The sequence below is a fragment of the Pimephales promelas genome, chromosome 3 (genome assembly GCF_988280905.1).
Source record: "Pimephales promelas chromosome 3, fPimPro1.hap1.1, whole genome shotgun sequence".
Lineage (NCBI taxonomy): Eukaryota > Metazoa > Chordata > Actinopteri > Cypriniformes > Leuciscidae > Pimephales > Pimephales promelas.
Genome location: NC_142771.1, coordinates 47,268,780 through 47,278,510, shown reverse-complemented (window position 1 = coordinate 47,278,510; position 9,731 = coordinate 47,268,780). Strand labels below are relative to the sequence as shown.

Sequence of the window (9,731 nt, the reverse complement as noted above, 5' to 3'; positions counted from 1 at the left end):
GAACATTAGGGTAGTAAACTACATAAAGCTTACAGCACCTGGTATTCCCAGGCGGTCTCCCATCCAAGTACTAACCAGGCCCGACCCTGCTTAGCTTCCGAGATCAGACGAGTTCGGGCGTTCTCAAGGTGGTATGGCCGTAAGCGAAATCTGCTGCCAAAATTGGGCTATTTGAATGGTTAGAACATTAGGGTAGTAAACTACATAAAGCTTACAGCATCTGGTATTCCCAGGCGGTCTCCCATCCAAGTACTAACCAGGCCCGACCCTGCTTAGCTTCCGAGATCAGACGAGTTCGGGCGTTCTCAAGGTGGTATGGCCGTAAGCGAAATCTGCAGCCAAAATTGGGCTATTTGAAGAAGAAAAAAAAGAGACTCTTTCAGGCTTTCTTAAGAAACTGAGAGACTATTTCAGGAATTTTGAGGGGGAAAAAAGACAATTTAGGATTTTTGAAACATTTCATTGACTCTTTTTTTTTTTTTTTTTTTTAAACAATAAAGCTTACAGCACCTGGTATTCCCAGGCGGTCTCCCATCCAAGTACTAACCAGGCCCGACCCTGCTTAGCTTCCGAGATCAGACGAGTTCGGGCGTTCTCAAGGTGGTATGGCCGTAAGCGAAATCTGCTGCCAAAATTGGGCTATTTGAATGGTTAGAACATTAGGGTAGTAAACTACATAAAGCTTACAGCACCTGGTATTCCCAGGCGGTCTCCCATCCAAGTACTAACCAGGCCCGACCCTGCTTAGCTTCCGAGATCAGACGAGTTCGGGCGTTCTCAAGGTGGTATGGCCGTAAGCGAAATCTCCTGCCAAAATTGGGCTATTTGAATGGTTAGAACATTAGGGTAGTAAACTACATAAAGCTTACAGCACCTGGTATTCCCAGGCGGTCTCCCATCCAAGTACTAACCAGGCCCGACCCTGCTTAGCTTCCGAGATCAGACGAGTTCGGGCGTTCTCAAGGTGGTATGGCCGTAAGCGAAATCTGCTGCCAAAATTGGGCTATTTGAATGGTTAGAACATTAGGGTAGTAAACTACATAAAGCTTACAGCACCTGGTATTCCCAGGCGGTCTCCCATCCAAGTACTAACCAGGCCCGACCCTGCTTAGCTTCCGAGATCAGACGAGTTCGGGCGTTCTCAAGGTGGTATGGCCGTAAGCGAAATCTGCTGCCAAAATTGGGCTATTTGAATGGTTAGAACATTAGGGTAGTAAACTACATAAAGCTTACAGCACCTGGTATTCCCAGGCGGTCTCCCATCCAAGTACTAACCAGGCCCGACCCTGCTTAGCTTCCGAGATCAGACGAGTTCGGGCGTTCTCAAGGTGGTATGGCCGTAAGCGAAATCTGCTGCCAAAATTGGGCTATTTGAATGGTTAGAACATTAGGGTAGTAAACTACATAAAGCTTACAGCACCTGGTATTCCCAGGCGGTCTCCCATCCAAGTACTAACCAGGCCCGACCCTGCTTAGCTTCCGAGATCAGACGAGTTCGGGCGTTCTCAAGGTGGTATGGCCGTAAGCGAAATCTGCAGCCAAAATTGGGCTATTTGAAGAAGAAAAAAAAAGAGACTCTTTCAGGCTTTCTTAAGAAACTGAGAGACTATTTCAGGAATTTTGAGGGGGAAAAAAGACAATTTAGGATTTTTGAAACATTTCATTGACTCTTTTTTTTTTTTTTTTTTTTTTAAACAATAAAGCTTACAGCACCTGGTATTCCCAGGCGGTCTCCCATCCAAGTACTAACCAGGCCCGACCCTGCTTAGCTTCCGAGATCAGACGAGTTCGGGCGTTCTCAAGGTGGTATGGCCGTAAGCGAAATCTGCTGCCAAAATTGGGCTATTTGAATGGTTAGAACATTAGGGTAGTAAACTACATAAAGCTTACAGCACCTGGTATTCCCAGGCGGTCTCCCATCCAAGTACTAACCAGGCCCGACCCTGCTTAGCTTCCGAGATCAGACGAGTTCGGGCGTTCTCAAGGTGGTATGGCCGTAAGCGAAATCTGCTGCCAAAATTGGGCTATTTGAATGGTTAGAACATTAGGGTAGTAAACTACATAAAGCTTACAGCACCTGGTATTCCCAGGCGGTCTCCCATCCAAGTACTAACCAGGCCCGACCCTGCTTAGCTTCCGAGATCAGACGAGTTCGGGCGTTCTCAAGGTGGTATGGCCGTAAGCGAAATCTGCTGCCAAAATTGGGCTATTTGAATGGTTAGAACATTAGGGTAGTAAACTACATAAAGCTTACAGCACCTGGTATTCCCAGGCGGTCTCCCATCCAAGTACTAACCAGGCCCGACCCTGCTTAGCTTCCGAGATCAGACGAGTTCGGGCGTTCTCAAGGTGGTATGGCCTTAAGCGAAATCTGCAGCCAAAATTGGGCTATTTGAATGGTTAGAACATTAGGGTAGTAAACTACATAAAGCTTACAGCACCTGGTATTCCCAGGCGGTCTCCCATCCAAGTACTAACCAGGCCCGACCCTGCTTAGCTTCCGAGATCAGACGAGTTCGGGCGTTCTCAAGGTGGTATGGCCGTAAGCGAAATCTGCTGCCAAAATTGGGCTATTTGAATCGTTAGAACATTAGGGTAGTAAACTACATAAAGCTTACAGCACCTGGTATTCCCAGGCGGTCTCCCATCCAAGTACTAACCAGGCCCGACCCTGCTTAGCTTCCGAGATCAGACGAGTTCGGGCGTTCTCAAGGTGGTATGGCCGTAAGCGAAATCTGCTGCCAAAATTGGGCTATTTGAATGGTTAGAACATTAGGGTAGTAAACTACATAAAGCTTACAGCACCTGGTATTCCCAGGCGGTCTCCCATCCAAGTACTAACCAGGCCCGACCCTGCTTAGCTTCCGAGATCAGACGAGTTCGGGCGTTCTCAAGGTGGTATGGCCGTAAGCGAAATCTGCTGCCAAAATTGGGCTATTTGAATGGTTAGAACATTAGGGTAGTAAACTACATTAAGCTTACAGCACCTGGTATTCCCAGGCGGTCTCCCATCCAAGTACTAACCAGGCCCGACCCTGCTTAGCTTCCGAGATCAGACGAGTTCAGGCGTTCTCAAGGTGGTATGGCCGTAAGCGAAATCTGCTGCCAAAATTGGGCTATTTGAATGGTTAGAACATTAGGGTAGTAAACTACATAAAGCTTACAGCACCTGGTATTCCCAGGCGGTCTCCCATCCAAGTACTAACCAGGCCCGACCCTGCTTAGCTTCCGAGATCAGACGAGTTCAGGCGTTCTCAAGGTGGTATGGCCGTAAGCGAAATCTGCTGCCAAAATTGGGCTATTTGAATGGTTAGAACATTAGGGTAGTAAACTACATAAAGCTTACAGCACCTGGTATTCCCAGGCGGTCTCCCATCCAAGTACTAACCAGGCCCGACCCTGCTTAGCTTCCGAGATCAGACGAGTTCGGGCGTTCTCAAGGTGGTATGGCCGTAAGCGAAATCTGCTGCCAAAATTGGGCTATTTGAATGGTTAGAACATTAGGGTAGTAAACTACATTAAGCTTACAGCACCTGGTATTCCCAGGCGGTCTCCCATCCAAGTACTAACCAGGCCCGACCCTGCTTAGCTTCCGAGATCAGACGAGTTCGGGCGTTCTCAAGGTGGTATGGCCGTAAGCGAAATCTGCTGCCAAAATTGGGCTATTTGAATGGTTAGAACATTAGGGTAGTAAACTACATAAAGCTTACAGCACCTGGTATTCCCAGGCGGTCTCCCATCCAAGTACTAACCAGGCCCGACCCTGCTTAGCTTCCGAGATCAGACGAGTTCGGGCGTTCTCAAGGTGGTATGGCCGTAAGCGAAATCTGCTGCCAAAATTGGGCTATTTGAATGGTTAGAACATTAGGGTAGTAAACTACATAAAGCTTACAGCACCTGGTATTCCCAGGCGGTCTCCCATCCAAGTACTAACCAGGCCCGACCCTGCTTAGCTTCCGAGATCAGACGAGTTCGGGCGTTCTCAAGGTGGTATGGCCGTAAGCGAAATCTCCTGCCAAAATTGGGCTATTTGAATGGTTAGAACATTAGGGTAGTAAACTACATAAAGCTTACAGCACCTGGTATTCCCAGGCGGTCTCCCATCCAAGTACTAACCAGGCCCGACCCTGCTTAGCTTCCGAGATCAGACGAGTTCGGGCGTTCTCAAGGTGGTATGGCCGTAAGCGAAATCTGCTGCCAAAATTGGGCTATTTGAATGGTTAGAACATTAGGGTAGTAAACTACATAAAGCTTACAGCACCTGGTATTCCCAGGCGGTCTCCCATCCAAGTACTAACCAGGCCCGACCCTGCTTAGCTTCCGAGATCAGACGAGTTCGGGCGTTCTCAAGGTGGTATGGCCGTAAGCGAAATCTGCTGCCAAAATTGGGCTATTTGAATGGTTAGAACATTAGGGTAGTAAACTACATAAAGCTTACAGCACCTGGTATTCCCAGGCGGTCTCCCATCCAAGTACTAACCAGGCCCGACCCTGCTTAGCTTCCGAGATCAGACGAGTTCGGGCGTTCTCAAGGTGGTATGGCCGTAAGCGAAATCTGCTGCCAAAATTGGGCTATTTGAATGGTTAGAACATTAGGGTAGTAAACTACATAAAGCTTACAGCACCTGGTATTCCCAGGCGGTCTCCCATCCAAGTACTAACCAGGCCCGACCCTGCTTAGCTTCCGAGATCAGACGAGTTCGGGCGTTCTCAAGGTGGTATGGCCGTAAGCGAAATCTGCAGCCAAAATTGGGCTATTTGAAGAAGAAAAAAAAAGAGACTCTTTCAGGCTTTCTTAAGAAACTGAGAGACTATTTCAGGAATTTTGAGGGGGAAAAAAGACAATTTAGGATTTTTGAAACATTTCATTGACTCTTTTTTTTTTTTTTTTTTTTAAACAATAAAGCTTACAGCACCTGGTATTCCCAGGCGGTCTCCCATCCAAGTACTAACCAGGCCCGACCCTGCTTAGCTTCCGAGATCAGACGAGTTCGGGCGTTCTCAAGGTGGTATGGCCGTAAGCGAAATCTGCTGCCAAAATTGGGCTATTTGAATGGTTAGAACATTAGGGTAGTAAACTACATAAAGCTTACAGCACCTGGTATTCCCAGGCGGTCTCCCATCCAAGTACTAACCAGGCCCGACCCTGCTTAGCTTCCGAGATCAGACGAGTTCGGGCGTTCTCAAGGTGGTATGGCCGTAAGCGAAATCTGCTGCCAAAATTGGGCTATTTGAATGGTTAGAACATTAGGGTAGTAAACTACATAAAGCTTACAGCACCTGGTATTCCCAGGCGGTCTCCCATCCAAGTACTAACCAGGCCCGACCCTGCTTAGCTTCCGAGATCAGACGAGTTCGGGCGTTCTCAAGGTGGTATGGCCGTAAGCGAAATCTGCTGCCAAAATTGGGCTATTTGAATGGTTAGAACATTAGGGTAGTAAACTACATAAAGCTTACAGCACCTGGTATTCCCAGGCGGTCTCCCATCCAAGTACTAACCAGGCCCGACCCTGCTTAGCTTCCGAGATCAGACGAGTTCGGGCGTTCTCAAGGTGGTATGGCCTTAAGCGAAATCTGCAGCCAAAATTGGGCTATTTGAATGGTTAGAACATTAGGGTAGTAAACTACATAAAGCTTACAGCACCTGGTATTCCCAGGCGGTCTCCCATCCAAGTACTAACCAGGCCCGACCCTGCTTAGCTTCCGAGATCAGACGAGTTCGGGCGTTCTCAAGGTGGTATGGCCGTAAGCGAAATCTGCTGCCAAAATTGGGCTATTTGAATCGTTAGAACATTAGGGTAGTAAACTACATAAAGCTTACAGCACCTGGTATTCCCAGGCGGTCTCCCATCCAAGTACTAACCAGGCCCGACCCTGCTTAGCTTCCGAGATCAGACGAGTTCGGGCGTTCTCAAGGTGGTATGGCCGTAAGCGAAATCTGCTGCCAAAATTGGGCTATTTGAATGGTTAGAACATTAGGGTAGTAAACTACATAAAGCTTACAGCACCTGGTATTCCCAGGCGGTCTCCCATCCAAGTACTAACCAGGCCCGACCCTGCTTAGCTTCCGAGATCAGACGAGTTCGGGCGTTCTCAAGGTGGTATGGCCGTAAGCGAAATCTGCTGCCAAAATTGGGCTATTTGAATGGTTAGAACATTAGGGTAGTAAACTACATTAAGCTTACAGCACCTGGTATTCCCAGGCGGTCTCCCATCCAAGTACTAACCAGGCCCGACCCTGCTTAGCTTCCGAGATCAGACGAGTTCAGGCGTTCTCAAGGTGGTATGGCCGTAAGCGAAATCTGCTGCCAAAATTGGGCTATTTGAATGGTTAGAACATTAGGGTAGTAAACTACATAAAGCTTACAGCACCTGGTATTCCCAGGCGGTCTCCCATCCAAGTACTAACCAGGCCCGACCCTGCTTAGCTTCCGAGATCAGACGAGTTCAGGCGTTCTCAAGGTGGTATGGCCGTAAGCGAAATCTGCTGCCAAAATTGGGCTATTTGAATGGTTAGAACATTAGGGTAGTAAACTACATAAAGCTTACAGCACCTGGTATTCCCAGGCGGTCTCCCATCCAAGTACTAACCAGGCCCGACCCTGCTTAGCTTCCGAGATCAGACGAGTTCGGGCGTTCTCAAGGTGGTATGGCCGTAAGCGAAATCTGCTGCCAAAATTGGGCTATTTGAATGGTTAGAACATTAGGGTAGTAAACTACATTAAGCTTACAGCACCTGGTATTCCCAGGCGGTCTCCCATCCAAGTACTAACCAGGCCCGACCCTGCTTAGCTTCCGAGATCAGACGAGTTCGGGCGTTCTCAAGGTGGTATGGCCGTAAGCGAAATCTGCTGCCAAAATTGGGCTATTTGAATGGTTAGAACATTAGGGTAGTAAACTACATAAAGCTTACAGCACCTGGTATTCCCAGGCGGTCTCCCATCCAAGTACTAACCAGGCCCGACCCTGCTTAGCTTCCGAGATCAGACGAGTTCGGGCGTTCTCAAGGTGGTATGGCCTTAAGCGAAATCTGCAGCCAAAATTGGGCTATTTGAATGGTTAGAACATTAGGGTAGTAAACTACATAAAGCTTACAGCACCTGGTATTCCCAGGCGGTCTCCCATCCAAGTACTAACCAGGCCCGACCCTGCTTAGCTTCCGAGATCAGACGAGTTCGGGCGTTCTCAAGGTGGTATGGCCGTAAGCGAAATCTCCTGCCAAAATTGGGCTATTTGAATGGTTAGAACATTAGGGTAGTAAACTACATAAAGCTTACAGCACCTGGTATTCCCAGGCGGTCTCCCATCCAAGTACTAACCAGGCCCGACCCTGCTTAGCTTCCGAGATCAGACGAGTTCGGGCGTTCTCAAGGTGGTATGGCCGTAAGCGAAATCTGCTGCCAAAATTGGGCTATTTGAATGGTTAGAACATTAGGGTAGTAAACTACATAAAGCTTACAGCACCTGGTATTCCCAGGCGGTCTCCCATCCAAGTACTAACCAGGCCCGACCCTGCTTAGCTTCCGAGATCAGACGAGTTCGGGCGTTCTCAAGGTGGTATGGCCGTAAGCGAAATCTGCTGCCAAAATTGGGCTATTTGAATGGTTAGAACATTAGGGTAGTAAACTACATAAAGCTTACAGCACCTGGTATTCCCAGGCGGTCTCCCATCCAAGTACTAACCAGGCCCGACCCTGCTTAGCTTCCGAGATCAGACGAGTTCGGGCGTTCTCAAGGTGGTATGGCCGTAAGCGAAATCTGCTGCCAAAATTGGGCTATTTGAATGGTTAGAACATTAGGGTAGTAAACTACATAAAGCTTACAGCACCTGGTATTCCCAGGCGGTCTCCCATCCAAGTACTAACCAGGCCCGACCCTGCTTAGCTTCCGAGATCAGACGAGTTCGGGCGTTCTCAAGGTGGTATGGCCGTAAGCGAAATCTGCTGCCAAAATTGGGCTATTTGAATGGTTAGAACATTAGGGTAGTAAACTACATTAAGCTTACAGCACCTGGTATTCCCAGGCGGTCTCCCATCCAAGTACTAACCAGGCCCGACCCTGCTTAGCTTCCGAGATCAGACGAGTTCGGGCGTTCTCAAGGTGGTATGGCCGTAAGCGAAATCTGCTGCCAAAATTGGGCTATTTGAATGGTTAGAACATTAGGGTAGTAAACTACATAAAGCTTACAGCACCTGGTATTCCCAGGCGGTCTCCCATCCAAGTACTAACCAGGCCCGACCCTGCTTAGCTTCCGAGATCAGACGAGTTCGGGCGTTCTCAAGGTGGTATGGCCGTAAGCGAAATCTGCTGCCAAAATTGGGCTATTTGAATGGTTAGAACATTAGGGTAGTAAACTACATAAAGCTTACAGCATCTGGTATTCCCAGGCGGTCTCCCATCCAAGTACTAACCAGGCCCGACCCTGCTTAGCTTCCGAGATCAGACGAGTTCGGGCGTTCTCAAGGTGGTATGGCCGTAAGCGAAATCTGCAGCCAAAATTGGGCTATTTGAAGAAGAAAAAAAAGAGACTCTTTCAGGCTTTCTTAAGAAACTGAGAGACTATTTCAGGAATTTTGAGGGGGAAAAAAGACAATTTAGGATTTTTGAAACATTTCATTGACTCTTTTTTTTTTTTTTTTTTTTAAACAATAAAGCTTACAGCACCTGGTATTCCCAGGCGGTCTCCCATCCAAGTACTAACCAGGCCCGACCCTGCTTAGCTTCCGAGATCAGACGAGTTCGGGCGTTCTCAAGGTGGTATGGCCGTAAGCGAAATCTGCTGCCAAAATTGGGCTATTTGAATGGTTAGAACATTAGGGTAGTAAACTACATAAAGCTTACAGCACCTGGTATTCCCAGGCGGTCTCCCATCCAAGTACTAACCAGGCCCGACCCTGCTTAGCTTCCGAGATCAGACGAGTTCGGGCGTTCTCAAGGTGGTATGGCCGTAAGCGAAATCTGCTGCCAAAATTGGGCTATTTGAATGGTTAGAACATTAGGGTAGTAAACTACATAAAGCTTACAGCACCTGGTATTCCCAGGCGGTCTCCCATCCAAGTACTAACCAGGCCCGACCCTGCTTAGCTTCCGAGATCAGACGAGTTCGGGCGTTCTCAAGGTGGTATGGCCGTAAGCGAAATCTGCTGCCAAAATTGGGCTATTTGAATGGTTAGAACATTAGGGTAGTAAACTACATAAAGGTTACAGCACCTGGTATTCCCAGGCGGTCTCCCATCCAAGTACTAACCAGGCCCGACCCTGCTTAGCTTCCGAGATCAGACGAGTTCGGGCGTTCTCAAGGTGGTATGGCCGTAAGCGAAATCTGCTGCCAAAATTGGGCTATTTGAATGGTTAGAACATTAGGGTAGTAAACTACATTAAGCTTACAGCACCTGGTATTCCCAGGCGGTCTCCCATCCAAGTACTAACCAGGCCCGACCCTGCTTAGCTTCCGAGATCAGACGAGTTCGGGCGTTCTCAAGGTGGTATGGCCGTAAGCGAAATCTGCTGCCAAAATTGGGCTATTTGAATGGTTAGAACATTAGGGTAGTAAACTACATAAAGCTTACAGCACCTGGTATTCCCAGGCGGTCTCCCATCCAAGTACTAACCAGGCCCGACCCTGCTTAGCTTCCGAGATCAGACGAGTTCGGGCGTTCTCAAGGTGGTATGGCCGTAAGCGAAATCTGCTGCCAAAATTGGGCTATTTGAATGGTTAGAACATTAGGGTA

At 48.2% G+C, this 9,731-nt stretch overlaps 51 non-coding genes across 51 annotated transcripts; all 51 read right to left on the bottom strand.

Annotated features, from left to right (window-relative positions):
- Positions 1–26: 26 nt before the first annotated feature.
- LOC148994544 (5S ribosomal RNA) lies at positions 27–145 on the bottom strand. Its single transcript, XR_016160095.1, has one exon. It is a non-coding gene; the product is annotated as a 5S ribosomal RNA (ribosomal RNA).
- Positions 146–208: 63 nt separating this feature from the next.
- On the bottom strand, positions 209–327 carry LOC148994543 (5S ribosomal RNA). Its single transcript, XR_016163161.1, has one exon. It is a non-coding gene; the product is annotated as a 5S ribosomal RNA (ribosomal RNA).
- A 171-nt stretch (positions 328–498) lies between these two features.
- Positions 499–617, bottom strand: LOC148994542 (5S ribosomal RNA). Its single transcript, XR_016160094.1, has one exon. It is a non-coding gene; the product is annotated as a 5S ribosomal RNA (ribosomal RNA).
- Positions 618–680: 63 nt separating this feature from the next.
- On the bottom strand, positions 681–799 carry LOC148994541 (5S ribosomal RNA). Its single transcript, XR_016160092.1, has one exon. It is a non-coding gene; the product is annotated as a 5S ribosomal RNA (ribosomal RNA).
- Positions 800–862: 63 nt separating this feature from the next.
- LOC148994540 (5S ribosomal RNA) lies at positions 863–981 on the bottom strand. The gene has a single exon (XR_016160091.1). It is a non-coding gene; the product is annotated as a 5S ribosomal RNA (ribosomal RNA).
- A 63-nt stretch (positions 982–1,044) lies between these two features.
- LOC148994539 (5S ribosomal RNA) lies at positions 1,045–1,163 on the bottom strand. The gene has a single exon (XR_016160090.1). It is a non-coding gene; the product is annotated as a 5S ribosomal RNA (ribosomal RNA).
- Positions 1,164–1,226: 63 nt separating this feature from the next.
- On the bottom strand, positions 1,227–1,345 carry LOC148994538 (5S ribosomal RNA). The gene has a single exon (XR_016160089.1). It is a non-coding gene; the product is annotated as a 5S ribosomal RNA (ribosomal RNA).
- A 63-nt stretch (positions 1,346–1,408) lies between these two features.
- Positions 1,409–1,527, bottom strand: LOC148994537 (5S ribosomal RNA). The gene has a single exon (XR_016160088.1). It is a non-coding gene; the product is annotated as a 5S ribosomal RNA (ribosomal RNA).
- A 174-nt stretch (positions 1,528–1,701) lies between these two features.
- On the bottom strand, positions 1,702–1,820 carry LOC148994536 (5S ribosomal RNA). Its single transcript, XR_016160086.1, has one exon. It is a non-coding gene; the product is annotated as a 5S ribosomal RNA (ribosomal RNA).
- Positions 1,821–1,883: 63 nt separating this feature from the next.
- On the bottom strand, positions 1,884–2,002 carry LOC148994535 (5S ribosomal RNA). Its single transcript, XR_016160085.1, has one exon. It is a non-coding gene; the product is annotated as a 5S ribosomal RNA (ribosomal RNA).
- Positions 2,003–2,065: 63 nt separating this feature from the next.
- LOC148994534 (5S ribosomal RNA) lies at positions 2,066–2,184 on the bottom strand. Its single transcript, XR_016160084.1, has one exon. It is a non-coding gene; the product is annotated as a 5S ribosomal RNA (ribosomal RNA).
- Positions 2,185–2,247: 63 nt separating this feature from the next.
- On the bottom strand, positions 2,248–2,366 carry LOC148994533 (5S ribosomal RNA). Its single transcript, XR_016163464.1, has one exon. It is a non-coding gene; the product is annotated as a 5S ribosomal RNA (ribosomal RNA).
- A 63-nt stretch (positions 2,367–2,429) lies between these two features.
- On the bottom strand, positions 2,430–2,548 carry LOC148994532 (5S ribosomal RNA). The gene has a single exon (XR_016160083.1). It is a non-coding gene; the product is annotated as a 5S ribosomal RNA (ribosomal RNA).
- A 63-nt stretch (positions 2,549–2,611) lies between these two features.
- LOC148994531 (5S ribosomal RNA) lies at positions 2,612–2,730 on the bottom strand. Its single transcript, XR_016160082.1, has one exon. It is a non-coding gene; the product is annotated as a 5S ribosomal RNA (ribosomal RNA).
- A 63-nt stretch (positions 2,731–2,793) lies between these two features.
- On the bottom strand, positions 2,794–2,912 carry LOC148994530 (5S ribosomal RNA). Its single transcript, XR_016160081.1, has one exon. It is a non-coding gene; the product is annotated as a 5S ribosomal RNA (ribosomal RNA).
- A 63-nt stretch (positions 2,913–2,975) lies between these two features.
- LOC148994529 (5S ribosomal RNA) lies at positions 2,976–3,094 on the bottom strand. The gene has a single exon (XR_016161670.1). It is a non-coding gene; the product is annotated as a 5S ribosomal RNA (ribosomal RNA).
- A 63-nt stretch (positions 3,095–3,157) lies between these two features.
- On the bottom strand, positions 3,158–3,276 carry LOC148994528 (5S ribosomal RNA). The gene has a single exon (XR_016161669.1). It is a non-coding gene; the product is annotated as a 5S ribosomal RNA (ribosomal RNA).
- Positions 3,277–3,339: 63 nt separating this feature from the next.
- Positions 3,340–3,458, bottom strand: LOC148994527 (5S ribosomal RNA). Its single transcript, XR_016160080.1, has one exon. It is a non-coding gene; the product is annotated as a 5S ribosomal RNA (ribosomal RNA).
- A 63-nt stretch (positions 3,459–3,521) lies between these two features.
- Positions 3,522–3,640, bottom strand: LOC148994526 (5S ribosomal RNA). Its single transcript, XR_016160079.1, has one exon. It is a non-coding gene; the product is annotated as a 5S ribosomal RNA (ribosomal RNA).
- A 63-nt stretch (positions 3,641–3,703) lies between these two features.
- Positions 3,704–3,822, bottom strand: LOC148994525 (5S ribosomal RNA). The gene has a single exon (XR_016160078.1). It is a non-coding gene; the product is annotated as a 5S ribosomal RNA (ribosomal RNA).
- Positions 3,823–3,885: 63 nt separating this feature from the next.
- Positions 3,886–4,004, bottom strand: LOC148994524 (5S ribosomal RNA). Its single transcript, XR_016160077.1, has one exon. It is a non-coding gene; the product is annotated as a 5S ribosomal RNA (ribosomal RNA).
- Positions 4,005–4,067: 63 nt separating this feature from the next.
- Positions 4,068–4,186, bottom strand: LOC148994523 (5S ribosomal RNA). The gene has a single exon (XR_016160075.1). It is a non-coding gene; the product is annotated as a 5S ribosomal RNA (ribosomal RNA).
- Positions 4,187–4,249: 63 nt separating this feature from the next.
- On the bottom strand, positions 4,250–4,368 carry LOC148994522 (5S ribosomal RNA). Its single transcript, XR_016160074.1, has one exon. It is a non-coding gene; the product is annotated as a 5S ribosomal RNA (ribosomal RNA).
- A 63-nt stretch (positions 4,369–4,431) lies between these two features.
- On the bottom strand, positions 4,432–4,550 carry LOC148994521 (5S ribosomal RNA). Its single transcript, XR_016160073.1, has one exon. It is a non-coding gene; the product is annotated as a 5S ribosomal RNA (ribosomal RNA).
- A 63-nt stretch (positions 4,551–4,613) lies between these two features.
- Positions 4,614–4,732, bottom strand: LOC148994520 (5S ribosomal RNA). Its single transcript, XR_016160072.1, has one exon. It is a non-coding gene; the product is annotated as a 5S ribosomal RNA (ribosomal RNA).
- A 172-nt stretch (positions 4,733–4,904) lies between these two features.
- Positions 4,905–5,023, bottom strand: LOC148994519 (5S ribosomal RNA). Its single transcript, XR_016160071.1, has one exon. It is a non-coding gene; the product is annotated as a 5S ribosomal RNA (ribosomal RNA).
- A 63-nt stretch (positions 5,024–5,086) lies between these two features.
- Positions 5,087–5,205, bottom strand: LOC148994518 (5S ribosomal RNA). The gene has a single exon (XR_016160070.1). It is a non-coding gene; the product is annotated as a 5S ribosomal RNA (ribosomal RNA).
- A 63-nt stretch (positions 5,206–5,268) lies between these two features.
- On the bottom strand, positions 5,269–5,387 carry LOC148994517 (5S ribosomal RNA). Its single transcript, XR_016160069.1, has one exon. It is a non-coding gene; the product is annotated as a 5S ribosomal RNA (ribosomal RNA).
- A 63-nt stretch (positions 5,388–5,450) lies between these two features.
- LOC148994516 (5S ribosomal RNA) lies at positions 5,451–5,569 on the bottom strand. The gene has a single exon (XR_016163463.1). It is a non-coding gene; the product is annotated as a 5S ribosomal RNA (ribosomal RNA).
- Positions 5,570–5,632: 63 nt separating this feature from the next.
- On the bottom strand, positions 5,633–5,751 carry LOC148994515 (5S ribosomal RNA). The gene has a single exon (XR_016160068.1). It is a non-coding gene; the product is annotated as a 5S ribosomal RNA (ribosomal RNA).
- Positions 5,752–5,814: 63 nt separating this feature from the next.
- Positions 5,815–5,933, bottom strand: LOC148994514 (5S ribosomal RNA). The gene has a single exon (XR_016160067.1). It is a non-coding gene; the product is annotated as a 5S ribosomal RNA (ribosomal RNA).
- A 63-nt stretch (positions 5,934–5,996) lies between these two features.
- Positions 5,997–6,115, bottom strand: LOC148994513 (5S ribosomal RNA). The gene has a single exon (XR_016160066.1). It is a non-coding gene; the product is annotated as a 5S ribosomal RNA (ribosomal RNA).
- A 63-nt stretch (positions 6,116–6,178) lies between these two features.
- Positions 6,179–6,297, bottom strand: LOC148994512 (5S ribosomal RNA). The gene has a single exon (XR_016161668.1). It is a non-coding gene; the product is annotated as a 5S ribosomal RNA (ribosomal RNA).
- Positions 6,298–6,360: 63 nt separating this feature from the next.
- On the bottom strand, positions 6,361–6,479 carry LOC148994511 (5S ribosomal RNA). The gene has a single exon (XR_016161667.1). It is a non-coding gene; the product is annotated as a 5S ribosomal RNA (ribosomal RNA).
- A 63-nt stretch (positions 6,480–6,542) lies between these two features.
- LOC148994510 (5S ribosomal RNA) lies at positions 6,543–6,661 on the bottom strand. The gene has a single exon (XR_016160064.1). It is a non-coding gene; the product is annotated as a 5S ribosomal RNA (ribosomal RNA).
- Positions 6,662–6,724: 63 nt separating this feature from the next.
- On the bottom strand, positions 6,725–6,843 carry LOC148994509 (5S ribosomal RNA). The gene has a single exon (XR_016160063.1). It is a non-coding gene; the product is annotated as a 5S ribosomal RNA (ribosomal RNA).
- Positions 6,844–6,906: 63 nt separating this feature from the next.
- Positions 6,907–7,025, bottom strand: LOC148994508 (5S ribosomal RNA). The gene has a single exon (XR_016163461.1). It is a non-coding gene; the product is annotated as a 5S ribosomal RNA (ribosomal RNA).
- A 63-nt stretch (positions 7,026–7,088) lies between these two features.
- On the bottom strand, positions 7,089–7,207 carry LOC148994507 (5S ribosomal RNA). The gene has a single exon (XR_016160062.1). It is a non-coding gene; the product is annotated as a 5S ribosomal RNA (ribosomal RNA).
- Positions 7,208–7,270: 63 nt separating this feature from the next.
- LOC148994506 (5S ribosomal RNA) lies at positions 7,271–7,389 on the bottom strand. The gene has a single exon (XR_016160061.1). It is a non-coding gene; the product is annotated as a 5S ribosomal RNA (ribosomal RNA).
- A 63-nt stretch (positions 7,390–7,452) lies between these two features.
- Positions 7,453–7,571, bottom strand: LOC148994505 (5S ribosomal RNA). Its single transcript, XR_016160060.1, has one exon. It is a non-coding gene; the product is annotated as a 5S ribosomal RNA (ribosomal RNA).
- Positions 7,572–7,634: 63 nt separating this feature from the next.
- On the bottom strand, positions 7,635–7,753 carry LOC148994504 (5S ribosomal RNA). Its single transcript, XR_016160059.1, has one exon. It is a non-coding gene; the product is annotated as a 5S ribosomal RNA (ribosomal RNA).
- Positions 7,754–7,816: 63 nt separating this feature from the next.
- Positions 7,817–7,935, bottom strand: LOC148994503 (5S ribosomal RNA). Its single transcript, XR_016160058.1, has one exon. It is a non-coding gene; the product is annotated as a 5S ribosomal RNA (ribosomal RNA).
- A 63-nt stretch (positions 7,936–7,998) lies between these two features.
- On the bottom strand, positions 7,999–8,117 carry LOC148994502 (5S ribosomal RNA). Its single transcript, XR_016160057.1, has one exon. It is a non-coding gene; the product is annotated as a 5S ribosomal RNA (ribosomal RNA).
- A 63-nt stretch (positions 8,118–8,180) lies between these two features.
- Positions 8,181–8,299, bottom strand: LOC148994501 (5S ribosomal RNA). Its single transcript, XR_016160056.1, has one exon. It is a non-coding gene; the product is annotated as a 5S ribosomal RNA (ribosomal RNA).
- Positions 8,300–8,362: 63 nt separating this feature from the next.
- Positions 8,363–8,481, bottom strand: LOC148994500 (5S ribosomal RNA). Its single transcript, XR_016163160.1, has one exon. It is a non-coding gene; the product is annotated as a 5S ribosomal RNA (ribosomal RNA).
- Positions 8,482–8,652: 171 nt separating this feature from the next.
- On the bottom strand, positions 8,653–8,771 carry LOC148994499 (5S ribosomal RNA). Its single transcript, XR_016160055.1, has one exon. It is a non-coding gene; the product is annotated as a 5S ribosomal RNA (ribosomal RNA).
- Positions 8,772–8,834: 63 nt separating this feature from the next.
- Positions 8,835–8,953, bottom strand: LOC148994498 (5S ribosomal RNA). Its single transcript, XR_016160053.1, has one exon. It is a non-coding gene; the product is annotated as a 5S ribosomal RNA (ribosomal RNA).
- Positions 8,954–9,016: 63 nt separating this feature from the next.
- On the bottom strand, positions 9,017–9,135 carry LOC148994497 (5S ribosomal RNA). Its single transcript, XR_016160052.1, has one exon. It is a non-coding gene; the product is annotated as a 5S ribosomal RNA (ribosomal RNA).
- A 63-nt stretch (positions 9,136–9,198) lies between these two features.
- On the bottom strand, positions 9,199–9,317 carry LOC148994496 (5S ribosomal RNA). Its single transcript, XR_016163064.1, has one exon. It is a non-coding gene; the product is annotated as a 5S ribosomal RNA (ribosomal RNA).
- Positions 9,318–9,380: 63 nt separating this feature from the next.
- On the bottom strand, positions 9,381–9,499 carry LOC148994495 (5S ribosomal RNA). The gene has a single exon (XR_016160051.1). It is a non-coding gene; the product is annotated as a 5S ribosomal RNA (ribosomal RNA).
- A 63-nt stretch (positions 9,500–9,562) lies between these two features.
- LOC148994494 (5S ribosomal RNA) lies at positions 9,563–9,681 on the bottom strand. The gene has a single exon (XR_016160050.1). It is a non-coding gene; the product is annotated as a 5S ribosomal RNA (ribosomal RNA).
- Between the last annotated feature and the right edge of the window lie 50 nt (positions 9,682–9,731).